The 15,350-nt window shown below is 47.3% G+C and overlaps 8 non-coding genes across 8 annotated transcripts; all 8 read right to left on the bottom strand.

Moving 5' to 3' along the window:
• Positions 1-5,641: 5,641 nt before the first annotated feature.
• Positions 5,642-5,723, bottom strand: TRNAS-GCU (transfer RNA serine (anticodon GCU)). The gene has a single exon. It is a non-coding gene; the product is annotated as a tRNA-Ser (tRNA).
• A 785-nt stretch (positions 5,724-6,508) lies between these two features.
• TRNAS-GCU (transfer RNA serine (anticodon GCU)) lies at positions 6,509-6,590 on the bottom strand. The gene has a single exon. It is a non-coding gene; the product is annotated as a tRNA-Ser (tRNA).
• Positions 6,591-7,794: 1,204 nt separating this feature from the next.
• Positions 7,795-7,876, bottom strand: TRNAS-GCU (transfer RNA serine (anticodon GCU)). Its single transcript has one exon. It is a non-coding gene; the product is annotated as a tRNA-Ser (tRNA).
• A 784-nt stretch (positions 7,877-8,660) lies between these two features.
• Positions 8,661-8,742, bottom strand: TRNAS-GCU (transfer RNA serine (anticodon GCU)). Its single transcript has one exon. It is a non-coding gene; the product is annotated as a tRNA-Ser (tRNA).
• A 1,201-nt stretch (positions 8,743-9,943) lies between these two features.
• On the bottom strand, positions 9,944-10,025 carry TRNAS-GCU (transfer RNA serine (anticodon GCU)). The gene has a single exon. It is a non-coding gene; the product is annotated as a tRNA-Ser (tRNA).
• Positions 10,026-10,805: 780 nt separating this feature from the next.
• On the bottom strand, positions 10,806-10,887 carry TRNAS-GCU (transfer RNA serine (anticodon GCU)). The gene has a single exon. It is a non-coding gene; the product is annotated as a tRNA-Ser (tRNA).
• A 1,221-nt stretch (positions 10,888-12,108) lies between these two features.
• On the bottom strand, positions 12,109-12,190 carry TRNAS-GCU (transfer RNA serine (anticodon GCU)). Its single transcript has one exon. It is a non-coding gene; the product is annotated as a tRNA-Ser (tRNA).
• A 771-nt stretch (positions 12,191-12,961) lies between these two features.
• TRNAS-GCU (transfer RNA serine (anticodon GCU)) lies at positions 12,962-13,043 on the bottom strand. Its single transcript has one exon. It is a non-coding gene; the product is annotated as a tRNA-Ser (tRNA).
• Positions 13,044-15,350: the final 2,307 nt, after the last annotated feature.

Here is a 15,350-nt window from a genome sequence, read left to right as displayed (position 1 = left end):
CATTTAACAAAGCATTCAAAACATTAAAATATAGATCATCATGAGCATCAATTTCTGTCTAGATAATCTAAAATCTTAGTGAAAGCTTTCAAAGTAAAATAAAGGTTGCATGGTAAATACCTGAGCACAAACCCAGCATTTTGGCCTTTGGCACCAAGCAATTGCTTGTTAACTGGACTTACTTCTGCCAATGTACCCAAAATTACAAACTCCTCATCAAAACACTTGAAGGCCAAATTACAGAAGGGGAACACTTCAGCAACTGAAGGTGACAAAACTGACAGCTCAAATTTTGGCACTTCAAGTGCCTAGATGGGTGCCATGGTTGCAATGCAATAGCTCCCAACCATACCACCTTGAACAGTGAAATTGTGAGCTTGGGCAGCCTCACCATAGGTTAGCAGACAAGGTAATAGCTACATTGTACCCAAAATGATCAGTTACGTCCCATGACTTGAATCATTACAGTTCACTTTGTGCCATTTTGACCTAGCAAGGATTCCATGTCTGAACAACACCATCTTGACACTGACTTAACACTTTTGAGAGCTTTGTGTTGTATTTGCCAACATTGAACATATTTTAGAAAAATGCTTGCTTAAATGTGCCACTATACTAATATACTGTCAGTTCTAATATACCAACAATGTCTGCACCAGCAATGATCACTACAATATAAGCTGGAGGTTTCCAAGGTTCAAAGTCCGTTGCAGCACTTCACCGAAGCAAACTTATCGGACAAGGCTTATGAATCACACTCACTTCCCGTTGTTTCCCTTGAACCACTCTGACGCAATGAGGCACATAGAACAAGACAATACAGGTAAAAGTCGAGAATCACACCAAATCGAAAACAACATAGCCAAATAGATGAACAGCGGCCTTTCTCAGGCACTCCTCAGACCTTAATGAAGCAGGTGCGCGCCCCCACTTACACTCCTCCACCACCTGTCTCCAGACCGCGACCGCACAAATCCCACACGCCCCAGCAACAACAAACGAAAAGAAACAATCAGCTGACTTACCTTCGCTGCCTTGCTAGAAATCCACTAACCTACTGCTCTATATATTAAAGTACTGCCAAATGTACCTAGGTTGTAGTTTAAACGACCGTGACCAGGGTCCGGCACATTTTGGCCTCTAGCGTATGTTATACGACGAAACGGACAAGAATTCACCTATGGATGTAGGTCACTGATGGTGTTAGTTCAATGCAAAACTCAATGATTGAGACCTTCTGGGGTATGCAGCATTGGCCACGGGCGTCGCTTTGTATTCTTTTGTGAGGGCCATGGACCCCCAGTGGTGAGTAAGGTCCTCAACGTTAGAAAACGAAGGTAGAAGATGGCCACTACACACTGAATATTATTGATCTTTCTGCGTAGTGGTGTAGACATGGAAGATGCAGGAGAGCAGCTTGATACCCTCAACTTCAAAATTATTTCCTCAAATGATGGGTAACTTCGGGTAATGTGTGCTTAACCAGTTTAACAAAGACGTATTTTGCCAACACACATAACATCATACACTTATTCCGTAGTGTAAACGCGACATTGACGGGACCGATTCACTGGTCTCGTGGATATGTTTTGCCAAGCGTCATTTTGTCTGCTTCCTATGAAAGGCTGCAGGACTAGCAATGTTTTACTTGAAACCCAACTTTCTTTACTGTCTCATGAGAAAATAATAAAAAAAACCCAGCAGAGTGGTAGTTTTGGCGCGGTATCGTTGCTTCAGAATATAGGCTCAGCCATTCCATGGATATATAATCCACACAACAGAAACAAATTATGTTCGGACATACTTTGACTCGGATTCCGTGCTGCAAATAATTTGTTGCTATCACTCCGAACCACTAACCAATTATTGTAATGAAGGTTTCACGGAGCCATTCTGCCTCGGGCCCTTATCGGAATAGCACGAAGAAAGTTTTTCCGTGTCATGCACTCATGCGACTCTCACCGCCCTGTGGTCAGCCTGACGTGTCAAGTCAGCAGCCAAATGGTCCTCCTCGGCGACATACATACGAACGTTTGTTCTGGAAGGCAAACACTCCACTACGCGTTTCGCCACGTTACGAACGTGGTCAGTGTAACTTCATTTGAGCCCAGCTCTACCAAAGTTGGGCTTCGGCAACAGCGATTGTTGTGTCTTTGCGGCGATATAGTTTTTGCAAGCATTTTGCACGTTGCAGCCGACGGGACTGTAGAAAAGCGATGCCTGTTAACTGCTACATCACTCCATTTTTTCCAAAGATATCACCTGTGACGTTGAAATCAGCCATGAACAGTTGAACTCAGACAAATACATGTCGTCATTAATCATAACGTTGCTGTTGTTTCTATACATTTTTCCACCTGCACTTGCCCTACACGTTTTGCGGCAAAAGTATAGGAAAGTTTGAGCATTATCTGCAATCCTGTGGTCACTATATTTTAGGATGTGTAGCTGCATTCTTGTACAATTTCCAGGTTCACGGATTTGGGTTTAAATTAAACTTTCAGACCGCAAAGGAGAAGCGCATTACCATGTGCAGCAGAAAATGTTATAATTTAATGGTGCACAATCGTCCGCATTTCAGTGGCACTTATTGGGTAGATTGGTTTGTCACTGCTTTGTTATGCTGAGGGAGAGCTAGTCCACATAACATTATGATGGCTTACAAAGTATGGTGTACGTCCATTTCATGAACATTTACGCACGCCTCAGATGCGCAACAACGATTTAACACGCACACGTGTGGCCGGCTGCTTGCGACGCGCTCGATGGAGGGGGAGGGGGGATCAGTATGGCCCCTGAGATAAAACAAAACAAGAGAATCACAAACGCTAAATTCACAAGGTAGAAAGGCTTGTGTATGAACCTGCTTGTCAAATCTTGAGATAGACTTGGTCAAAAAACCTGCTAACCTTTGGAACAAACGAGTTCAAGTTCCAGGTCGGAATCCGAAGTGCTTCCAGATCTTCTCATGTAACCGCCTTAACCTTAGGCGCCTGTTCTAAGCAAAATTTCACTGGTGTTCCTTTCAGTTCACACGGGCTGGAGTGGTTGCGCCACACCACTCCGAAAAAAGCGGTTGATATCGGCCATTTTAGCTCAGTGACCTTTGTTGGCCTGTGAGAAGTCCAAATAAGACGTCTGTTGACATGCCTGTGATCAAGAAATTTGAGACGATCAAAAAATATCACTTAAAGCACGTTCTTTAGCGAAAAAAGCATCTTGGTTTTAACCTCGGTCCGACCTTCATACTGACCCAAGTTCAATGGCGTTAGTCGTTATCCTAACCTCAGTTGGCTAATTGTCTAAAAAATGTATCTCAGAGTTTTATGGCTTCGTTTGATACGCGCTCCGATGAGGGTCAAACTGGCCCCCTGAAGGATTTTCTAGAATGGTTTCCGAGCAGCGCGGCACAGCCGCGCCAAATTTTGCATAGCTGTAGACAATTGAATGGCGGATCGTTTGGCATAAGAAACTTAGATGCAACTGGTAAGGTCGCTGGCCTTTGGCAGGTCAAACTCAGGCTATGGTTTCGGGGAAGTCAATTTCTAGAGAATCGTTTAATGTGATACAACAACGGATGATTGGACGGAGCCGCACATCTCTGAGATGCTTTCTTAGGCAATACCATATTGAATGAGCAAATTACGCTGACCTAAGGTCAGGTAAAAAGGTAAGACCAACGTCAAAACCAATTGCTTGCTTTTTTGCTCTAGGGGGTTGCAGTATGATATAGTTTCTGGTGCTCATTTCAAATTTATTGATAGCAGGAACCGCATTTTACATATTCCATGGACTTCGTACCGATCAAAATAGGTCATAAACCTAAAATGACTCAGGTCGACATTTTGTTTTTAGAAACATACTGCCTAGCGTAATATTTGCGGCTTATTCAAATGCAAAACTCAGAGAAGTCTTGTGTGATTTCAGTCACCATGACCTTAAAAAGGTCAAACAAGGTCACTGAACTTAACTGAGCATGTGAACTTTTGCTTAGAACAATTATCTAGGTTCTGGGGGCACTTCGGAGACCAACCCGGAGGTTAACCTTATTTGACCTTATTTAACCAGGGGGTCATGACCTAGGCACCTTAAACTTTGGCCTAAGTGAGTTCACATGCAGGCCAACGCACTCAGTCAGTTTGGTGTCTTTAGCTCCCTTAGTTCCCGAGATTTCAGGGGCTGAAATTAACCCCTCCTAACATAGTGAACATAGTAACCCCTAACATAGTGAAACCTCAGGAGTAGTGACGACTAATAATATCACTGGGTAGTGTCACTGCAGCACGGTCAAGGCATAATAAAGATATCAATTTAATAATATTCGAGTCCGAATTGCGGCTGTCGACACTTTGTAACAGCATTACGCTTCTTCCCTACGGTCGCGTCGACCATCTTGATCATTTATCATCGCGCGTCATCATGACAACTATCGTGCACACCTCTACTGGTGCAAATAAAACAACGCTTGTGATCAGCCCAGCAGGCAAGGGCCGGGAACCGCATTGGTCCGAGTTTGAAGCAGTGCGTCACATGGATCATGCGGTGCTGTCATTTTCAAATCTCAAGTGCGCCTCGAAAAGATGCACTGTGGTTAACTCCATAAAGGAGCAAGCAAAGCCATAGCACAAGGTTTTGTTGGATTCGCGGAATAATAGCTTTATGCTCGCATATCTTTTTGTCTAAACAGTGCTTCAAGTTTTCGTAGCATTTATTACACGAACGTTTCGACGCATTATTGAGTTGCAAACACAACGGATCAACCCGTTGGAAAAAGCAAACCAAGTTAAACGTATTTATTTCATAATGGTGAGCATTAAGTCACATGAGGTTTCGCCGGAAGCGTCGGCCGCTTCGAGTCAAAATTCTGAGTTACGCAGAAATATTTCAGGAAAACTCGTGTTAGTGCTCAAGTCGCACGCATCTGATGTAACACTGAGTGAAAGTAAAAGGATGGGATAATCCCTTCAATCTTAGGCTGTTACGTTAGCTTGAACGGTTCCACAAGAATTGTATTTGATGGTAGTGATGGTCTGACTTCTACCCGCCACACGTCAGCGACATGAGCATGTACACCTAGATTTCCATGCCAAAAGACCCGCTATTCAATTGTCCAAAGGCATGCAAATTTGGCGCGGCGTAGAAGCGCCAAAACTTTGTCATTAGTGCAAGCAAATGTTTAACTCCCAACAGAACTGTATCGTTGTCGTATATCGCTGTGCACCTACCAACGTTAGAACGGTTACGCCGCAACGGTGATATATTTTTGTTGTTGAAAAACTTCGGAAGCGGAGTGGCCGAATTGATTCTAGACTCGAGCGCGTGTTAAAAAAACCGGACGTGTGGACGTCCTGTTAATAGCACAAGCATCTTCTTGGCCAAATAAACAGTACACTCGGTCTTCATTTTTTGGAAGCGCATTTTTAGGTATCCAATAAAACCAGTGCGCTCACAAACGCCAGATATGAATCCTCTCGACAATTTTATTTTTCTTGGCCTTGATCGTCGCGCGGCCAGTGAAATGTGGGATTTTATGGTAGGTATGTAGTAGGCAGGTTGGTAGGCTGCCAGGCTGCCGCAGGCTGGACGGGATCGCTTTCAGTGCCGGCCAACATCAAATGGCTTGCGTGACCTAAAACCCTACCGACGAGGATGGGATTCGAACCCACGCGTGCAGAGCACATTGGATTAGCAGTCCAACGCCTTAACCTCTCGGCCACCTCGTCCCTGTCACCTCTCACCTGGCACCTTTTCAACGTTGTACCCCAAACGAAGGAAATGGACGTAACTGCATTGCGTGAGATGACATCCGACCAAGGCAGGTCCGATCTGACCAAGTCCAGGCAGATCATATCAGATCAGGTCATATGAGCCTATGAAGTGAGGTCCCCACTCGAGGCAGCTATTTTCTCCTTCAGGAACAAGTCCAAAAGCTATGATTTCCACGCCCACGCGGTTCCCATCATTTGCTTCTCTCGTGGTATGCGATGAACAGTTGCGTTTAAAGGGTTTGCGGACACTAATTTTTAGTTCGATGCATCGCCTCAAAACAGCATGCCTGGACGAGAGCCCATCTTCACGTGTGGTAATAATGCCGGGTTATTTCATTTTTTGTTTGTTTGGAAAACTGATGTATGATATTTGAGTAGGTCGCAGTCAGCTGATTCACGAGTTTTGCGACTAATAACTCATCGTTATTAGTCGCATATACGACGACACTCTAACAATACAGGTATGAACTCCCAACCAATCAAAAGTGGTAGGAATATTGTTTTATTTTGTGTTGGTTCAGCAAATTGTTGGCGCAAACACGTTCCCTCCAGAATGCCAGTCTTCTGTTTGTTCTTAGGCGGGATGGACTCGGATCAGTTCGTCGGGAGTCCTAACCTTTTTGCCTACGGCGTTCAGAGGGCTTTCTCACAAAGTCGGGAGTTGTTGCGTTCCGGACTGGACCAACATACCAGTCTGATACTGGTAGACACTTAATGGCCTGTGTGATCTAAAACCATTCCGACGAGGATGGGACTCGAACCCACGCGTGCAGAGCACATTGGATTAGCAGTCCAACGCCTTAACCACTCGGCCACCTCGTCACCGGTTTTCCCAAATGTGGCAATTTTACCCCAGCTGTGGCGCCGCGGTTATCCAAATGACACATCACCATTGCCGTAAAGGAGGCGATGGACTCGGCCGCGTCGGATGAAGCCATAACCTGTCAGAGCGGGTGAGATCAACCAGGTCAGAACAGGTCATGTCAGATCAGTTCGTCTGCGATTACACTCGAGACGCCTATGTCCTCACTCGGAGGCAGGACCACACTGCCACGGCCTGTGCGCTAGCACAGTTCCCATCAGTTGGTTATGCTGTGGCATGCAGCGAGCACCATGCGTTGAGATTCCTGCGGAGAATCATTCGAACTTAAATGCATGCAAGTTGTTAACGTATTGTCCGCGCTGGTTTCCCAGCACTGTCTCTGCTAATAACTCCATTCCTGAGCGCTGTGATAATACGGCAAAGTTTGCTCGGGTACGGGTAACTCATGAGTCGAGAATACAGTATTATTTAAGAAGGCACGCAGCCACGATATTAGTATAGCCGGTCAGTATGGAAACTCCTGCAGCGCCTCTAAAGAAAAGAATAAAGGTAAAAGGTTGTTTGGTAACTATCTGGGTCCCACCGATCTGAATGTCACGTTATTGAAGTGTCCCACCTATGGGGCATATTTCAAAAGCATCCTCACGTGAAACCACAGGACTACTTACCTCGATTAAAGGCACTTGGTAGTGCTACTGCAGCACCATTAAGACGTAGTAAAGATATCGATTTTAGCTACTTTCGAGTAAAAATAACGTGGACAACGCTTTATAACGGTACTAAAGTTCTTCCCCGCAGCCGCATCCAACGTCGTCATGACAACCACCGGGTTGACCTCTAACGGTGCGAATAAAAGAACGCTTGTGATTGGCCCAGCGGGCGAGGGCCTATTACCGAGAAGCGCATTTGTTGAATTTTGAACCAGTGTGTCGCTTGGATCATGTGGCACTCCCATTTCCATTTTCTTCGCCAAACAACAGTACACTCTTCTTCATTTTTTACAGCGCATTTTTAGGTGTCCAATTAAAGCAGTGCGCACACAAACGCCAGATATGAACGAATCGACAATTGCATTGTGGGATTGCGGGATTTAATGGTAGGTATGAAGTGGGCAGGCTGGTAGGCTGCCATGCTGCCGCAGGCTGGACGGGATCATTTTCATGCCGGCCAACATCAAATGGCTTGCGTGACCTAAAACCCTACCGACGAGGATGGGATTCGAACCCACGCGTGCAGAGCACATTGGATTAGCAGTCCAACGCCTTAACCTCTCGGCCACCTCGTCCCTGTCACCTCTCACCTGGCACCTTTTCACCGTTGTACCCCAAACGAAGGAAATGGACGTAACTGCATTGCATGAGATGACATCCGACCAAGGCAGGTCTGATCTGACCATGTCCAGGCAGATCATATCAGATCAGGTCATATGAGCCTATAAAGTGAGGTCCCACTCGAGGCAGCTATTTTCTCATTCAGGAACAAGTCCAAAAGCTATGATTCTACGCCCACGCGGTGCGTATCATTTGCATCTCTGGTGGTATGCTATGAACAGTAGCGTTTAAAGGGTTTGCAGACACTAATTTTTAGTTCGATGCATCGCGTCATAACAGTGTACCTGGACGAGAGTCCATCTTTACGTGTGGTAATAATGCCGGGTTATTTCATTTTTTGTTTGTTTGGAAAACTGATGTATGATATTTGAGTAGGTCGCAGTCAGCTGATTCACGAGTTTTGCGACTAATAACTCATCGTTATTAGTCGCATATACGACGACACTCTAACAATACAGGTATGAACTCCCAACCAATCAAAAGTGGTAGGAATATTGTTTTATTTTGTGTTGGTTCAGCAAATTGTTGGCGCAAACACGTTCCCTCCAGAATGCCAGTCTTCTGTTGTTCTTAGACGGGGATGGACTCGGATCAGTTCGTCGGGAGGCCTAACCTTTTTGCCTACGGCGTGCAGAGGACTTTCTCACAAAGTCGGGAGTTGTTGCGTTCCGGACTGGACCAACATACCAGGTCTGATACTGGTAGACACTTAATGGCCTGTGTGACCTAAAACCATCCCGACGAGGATGGGACTCGAACCCACGCGCGCAGAGCACATTGGATTAGCAGTCCAACGCCTTAACCACTCGGCCACCTCGTCACCGGTTCTCCCAAATCTGACAATTTTACCCCAGCTGTGGCGCCGCGGTAACCCAAATGGCACACCACTATTGCCGTAAAGGAGGCGACGGACTCGGCCGCATCGGATGAAGCCGTATCCTGTCAGATCAGGTAAAATCAACCAGGTCGAAAGTCATGTCAGATCAGTTTGTCTGCGATTACACTCGAGACGCCTATGTCCTCACTCAGAGGCAGGACCACACTGCCACGGCCTGTGCGCTAGCACAGTTCCCATCAGTTGGTTATGCTGTGGCATGCAGCGAGCACTATGCGTTGAGATTCCTGCGGAAAATCATTCGAACTTAAATGCATGCAAGTTGTTAACGTATTGTCCGCGTTGGTTTCCTAGCACTGTCTCTGCTAATAACTCCATCCCTGAGCGCTTTGATAATACGGCAAAGTTTGCTCGGGTACGGGTAACTCATGAGTCGAGAATACAGTATTATTTAAGAAGGCACGCAGCCACGGTATTAGTACAGCCGGTCAGTACGGAAACTGCTGTAGCGCCTCTAAAGAAAAGAATAAAGGTAAAAGGTTGTTTGGTAACTATCTGGGTCCCACCGATCTGAATGTCACGTTTTTAGAGTGTCCCACCTATGGGGCATATTTCAAAACCATCCTCACGTGAAACCACAGGACTACTTACCTCGATTAATGACACTTGGTAGTGCCACTGCAGCACCATTAAGACGTAGCAAAGATATCGATTTTAGCTACTTTCGAGTAAAAATAACGTGGACAACGCTTTATAACGGTACTAAAGTTCTTCCCCGCAGCCGCATCCAACGTCGTCATGACAACCACCGGGTTTACCTCTAACGGTGCGAATAAAAGAACGCTCGTGATTGTCCTAGCGGGCGAGGGCCTATTTCCGAGAAGCGCATTTGTTGAATTTTGAACCAGTGTGTCGCTTGGATCATGTGGCACCCCCATTTCCATTTTCTTCGCCAAACAACAGTACACTCTTCTTCATTTTTTACAGCGCATTTTTAGGTGTCCAATAAAAGCAGTGCGCACACAAACGCCAGATATGAACGAATCGACAATTGCATTGTGGGATTGTGGGATTTAATGGTAGGTATGAAGTGGGCGGGCTGGTAGGCTGCCATGCTGCCGCAGGCTGGACGGGATCATTTTCATGCCGGCCAACATCAAATGGCTTGCGTGACCTAAAATCCTGCCGACGAGGATGGGATTCGAACCCACGCGTGCAGAGCACATTGGATTAGCAGTCCAACGCCTTAACCTCTCGGCCACCTCGTCCCTGTCACCTCTCACCTGGCACCTTTTCACCGTTGTACCCCAAACGAAGGAAATGGACGTAACTGCATTGCGTGAGATGACATCCGACCAAGGCAGGTCTGATCTGACCATGTCCAGGCAGATCATATCAGATCAGGTCATATGAGTCTATGAAGTGAGGTCCCCACTCGAGGCAGCTATTTTCTCATTCAGGAACAACTCCAAAAGCTATGATTTCTACACCCACGCGGTTCCCATCATTTGCTTCTCTCGTGGTATGCTACGAACAGTTGCGTTTAAAGGGTTTGCGTACACTAATTTTTAGTCCGATGCATCGCCTCAAAACAGCATGCCTGGACGAGAGCCCATCTTTACGTGTGGTAATAATGCCGGGTTATTTCATTTTTTGTTTGTTTGGAAAACTGATGTATGAGATTTGAGTAGGTCACAGTCAGCTGATTCAAGAGTTTAGAAGGACTCATCGTTATTAGTCGCATATACGACGACACTCTAACAATATAGGTATGAACTCCCAACCAATCAAAAGTGGTAGCAATATTGTTTTATTTTGTGTTGGTTCAGCAAATTGTTGGCGCAAACACGTTCCCTCCAGAATGCCAGTCTTCTGTTTGTTCTTAGGCGGGATGGACTCGGATCAGTTCGTCGGGAGTCCTAACCTTTTTGCCTACGGCGTTCAGAGGGCTTTCTCACAAAGTCGGGAGTTGTTGCGTTCCGGACTGGACCAACATACCAGTCTGATACTGGTAGACACTTAATGGCCTGTGTGATCTAAAACCATTCCGACGAGGATGGGACTCGAACCCACGCGTGCAGAGCACATTGGATTAGCAGTCCAACGCCTTAACCACTCGGCCACCTCGTCACCGGTTTTCCCAAATCTGGCAATTTTACCCCAGCTGTGGCGCCGCGGTTACCAAAATGCCACACCACTATTGCCGTAAAGGAGGCGATGGACTCGGCCGCGTCGGATGAAGCCGTATCCTGTCAGATCAGGTAAGATCAACCAGGTCAGAACAGGTCATGTCAGATCAGTTCGTCTGCGATTACACTCGAGACGCCTATGTCCTCACTCGGAGGCAGGACCACACTGCCACGGCCTGTGCGCTAGCACAGTTCCCATCAGTTGGTTATGCTGTGGCATGCAGCGAGCACTATGCGTTGAGATTCCTGCGGAAAATCATTTGAACTTAAATGCATGCAAGTTGTTAACGTATTGTCCGCGCTGGTTTCCTAGCACTGTCTCTGCTAATAACTCCATTCCTGAGCGCTGTAATAATACGGCAAAGTTTGCACGGGTGCGGGAACTCATGAGTCGAAAGTACAGTATTATTTAAGAAGGCACGCATCCATGATAATAGTATAGCCGGTCAGTACGGAAACCGCTGCAGCGAACCTAAAGAAAAGAATAAAGGTAAAAGGTTGTTTGGTAACTATCTGGGTCCCACCGATCTGAATGTCACGTTATTGGAGTGTCCCACCTATGGGGCATATTTCAAAAGCATCCTCTCGTGAAACCACAGGACTACTTACCTCGATTAAAGGCACTTGGGAGCGCCACTGCAGCACCATTAAGACGTAGTAAGGATATCGATTTTAGCTACTTTCGAGTAAAAATAACGTGGACAACGCTTTGTGACGGTATTAAAGTTCTTCCCCGCAGCCGCATCCAACGTCGTCATGACAACCACCGGGTTGACCTCTAACGGTGCGAATAAAAGAACGCTTGTGATTGGCCCAGCGGGCGAGGGCCTATTACCGAGAAGCGCAGTTGTTGAATTTTGAGCCAGTGTGTCGCTTGGATCATGTGGCTTTCCCATTTCCATTTTCTTCGCCAAACAACAGTACACTGTTCTTAATTTTTTACAGCACATTTTTAGGTGTCCAATAAAAGCAGTGCGCACACAAACGCCAGATATGAACGGATCGACAATTGTATTTTTCTCGGCCTTGCTCGATTGGGATTGTGGGATTTAATGGTAGGTATGAAGTAGGCAGGCTGGTAGGCTGCCATGCTGCCGCAGGCTGGATGGGATCGCTTTCATGCCGGCCAACATCGAGTGGCTTGTGTGACCTAAAACCCTGCCGACGAGGATGGGATTCGAACCCACGCGTGCAGAGCACATTGGATTAGCAGTCCAACGCCTTAACCTCTCGGCCACCTCGTCCCCGCCACCTCTCACCTGGCACCTTTTCACCTTCGCACCCAAACGAAGGAAATGGACGTGACTGCATTGCGTGAGATGACATCCGACCAAGGCAGGTCCGATCTGACCATTTCCAGGCAGATCATATCAGATCAGGTCATATGAGTCTATGAAGTGAGGTCCCCACTCGAGGCAGCTATTTTCTCATTCAGGAACAAGTCCAAAAGCTACGATTTCTACGCCGGCGCGGTTCCTATCATTTGCTTCTCTCGTGGTATGTTATGAACAGTATGCCTTTAAAGGGCTTGCGGACACCAATTTTAGTTCGATGCACAGCAAGTTGGAGTATGTCCTAATTCGCCTCATAACAGTATGCCTAGACGAGAGTCCATCTTTGCGTGTGGTAATTATGCCGGTTTATTATTATTTTTTGGGTTGTTTGGAAAACTGATATATGGGATTCGAGTAGGTCACAGTTCGTTAGTAGTCGCATATACGACGCCGATCTAATAATATTGGTATGAATTCCCAACCAATCAAAAGTGGTAGCAATATTGTTCCTTTTTTTGCTCAGCAAATTGTTGGTGCAAAACGTTTTCTTCTGAATGCCAGTCTTCTGTTTAGTCTTAGGTGGGATGGACTCGGATCAGTTCGTCGGCAGGCCCGACCTTTCCGCCCACGGCGTTCAGAGAACTTTCTCACAAAGTCGGGAATTGTTGCGTTCCGGACTGGACCAACATTCCGGTCAGATGCTGGTAGACACTTAATGGCCTGTGTGACCTAAAACCATTCCGACGAGGATGGGACTCGAACCCACGCGTGCAGAGCACATTGGATTAGCAGTCCAACGCCTTAACCACTCGGCCACCTCGTCACCGGTTCTCCCAAATCTGACAATTTTACCCCAGCTGTGGCGCCGCGGTAACCCAAATGTCACACCACCATTGCCGTAAATGAGGCGATGGACTCGGCCGCGTCGGATGAAGCCGTATCCTGTCAGATCAGGTAAGATCAACCAGGTCAGAACAGGTCATGTCAGATCAGTTTGTCTGCGATTACACTCGAGACGCCCATGTCCTCACTCAGAGGCAAGGCCACATTGCCACGACCACTGTTCTTATCAGTTGGTTATGCTGTGGCATGCGACGAGCACTGTGCGTTGAGATGCCCGCGCAAAATCATTTGAACTTAAATTGCATGTAACTTTTTAAGGTATTGTCCGCGCTGGTTTCCTATCACCGTCTCTGCTAATAACTCCATCCCTGACCGCTGTGATAATACGGCAAAGTTTGCTCGAATACAGGTAACCCATGTCTCGAGAATACAGTGTTATTTAAGAAAACACGCAGCCACGACATTAGTATAGTCTGTCAGTACGGGAAACCACTACAGTGCCTCTAAAGAAAAGAATAAAGCTAAGAGGTTGTTTGGTAAATATCTGGATCCCAGTAATTTGAATGTCACGGTATTAGAATATCCCACCAGGTGACATATTTTCAAAACACCCTCTTGCGAAGCCACAGGACTACTTACCTCGATTAAAAGCGCTTGGTTGTGCAACTGCAGCACTAATTAGTTTCCTAAATAGTTTACTGAATAGTTTTCTCGCGTAATAGTCATGCATAGCGCGAATAAATTTCTGCGTTCAGTGTTGCTACACGTACCATTTTGTGCATTAGAAGGCCTTGTATTGTACACAGTTTTGCGCAGAAATAAGGTCCTCGAAGTTCTGTCGTTGCCAGCATTTGTGTTAGAATATTGATGGTACGCTTTCAAAAGTGGAGTGAAAGATTCGCAGGCGTGCGTCACCTCCTTGGTACAGCATGCCCCACGGCTGAACCGGGCGCCGAGGAGTGGTGTTGCCGCGTAGGCGGTGCTGCAGGCGCCGGAGCACTAGAGTCGTCACCGGTGCTAACGCGACAGCAGCAGCTCCTTCTGCGACTGGTCCGCCGCGCGGTCCACGTAGGCGGTGTTGCAGGCGCCGGAGCATTATAATCGTCACCGGTGCTAACGCGACAGCAGCGGCTCCTTCTGCGACTGGTCCGCGGCGCGGTCCACGTGGGCGGTGCAGCGGGCGCTGGAGCACCAGTGTTGTCACCGGTGTGGATGCGGCAGCAGCGACTCCTCGTGTGACTGGTCCGCAGCGCGGCCCACGTGGGCGGTGCTGCGGGCGCTGGAGCACCAGTGTTGACACCGGTTTGGACGTAGCAGCATCGGCACCTCGTGCGACTGTTCTGAACCGCGGCCCACGGCCAAACAGGAGCAGGTCTGGCGGGGTGGGTGCGCAGCGGGTGTTGTTGATAGCCGATGACGTAGATGTGCCGCCAGTTCTCACAACGCCCTCAAGTGACTCTTATGTAAGCTCCGGTCCGCGCGGTGCTCGAACACGTTTGTTTGCCGCCGCCTGCAGCCTACCTCTTCGCCGGCCATTGGTGAAATCAGAAGGCGAAATGGCTGGATTCAAGGCCACTTCAGGTCGGATTCCTTGCCCGCCGTCGGTGATTGGTTGGCGAAACTTGTGATTGGCGTAGACGGCCCTGTGCCTATGTATTGAGAGGCGGTGCATGATTGGATGTGCGCCTCCGAACGGACTGCGCACAATGAAACCGCAATGTCGCTTTATCAACATGTTTATTACTGCATATTGATGCAAAGCAAACAAATCATAAGACAATATCTCACGGACACAGAAATTTGGTCAGCCATTTCCGCCGAGTGGGTAACAGTGAAACAATCTTGCATCGTATTCCTTTCATCACCTATGCTTAGACACTTCACTCCACTTCTATCATAATCATCTGCTTCGTTGTTTTTATTCTGATACCAAGCAACATCATATTCCGTCCCTGCTGTGGGACCGCGAACAACACTCGGGTAATACTGAGCCTATGTACAAGTATTGGCACGCGACATTCACAGAGTGCCATATGTTTGCTTGTACTCAATGGCACTGGATGGTTCGCTACGCTAAAGTGTGCACAGACCACCACCGCTGCACAGGTCACACTTTGAGCAACTATAACGGGGTACGTGGGCTGAGGTGGCTGCGGAATCTGTAATACGGTCAATACACTTCACCTTACACGGATCGAGCCTGTACAAAGTGCGCACGATGGCACGTGCTCCGGCCTGCACAAAGACACACACACGCGCGCACTCAGACACACATACACACGAGCCC

Source organism: Pollicipes pollicipes, unplaced genomic scaffold (assembly GCF_011947565.3).
Source record: "Pollicipes pollicipes isolate AB1234 unplaced genomic scaffold, Ppol_2.1 Scaffold_3447;HRSCAF=4054_pilon_pilon_pilon, whole genome shotgun sequence".
Taxonomy (NCBI): domain Eukaryota; kingdom Metazoa; phylum Arthropoda; class Thecostraca; order Pollicipedomorpha; family Pollicipedidae; genus Pollicipes; species Pollicipes pollicipes.
This window is presented reverse-complemented; position numbering and strand designations above follow the sequence as displayed.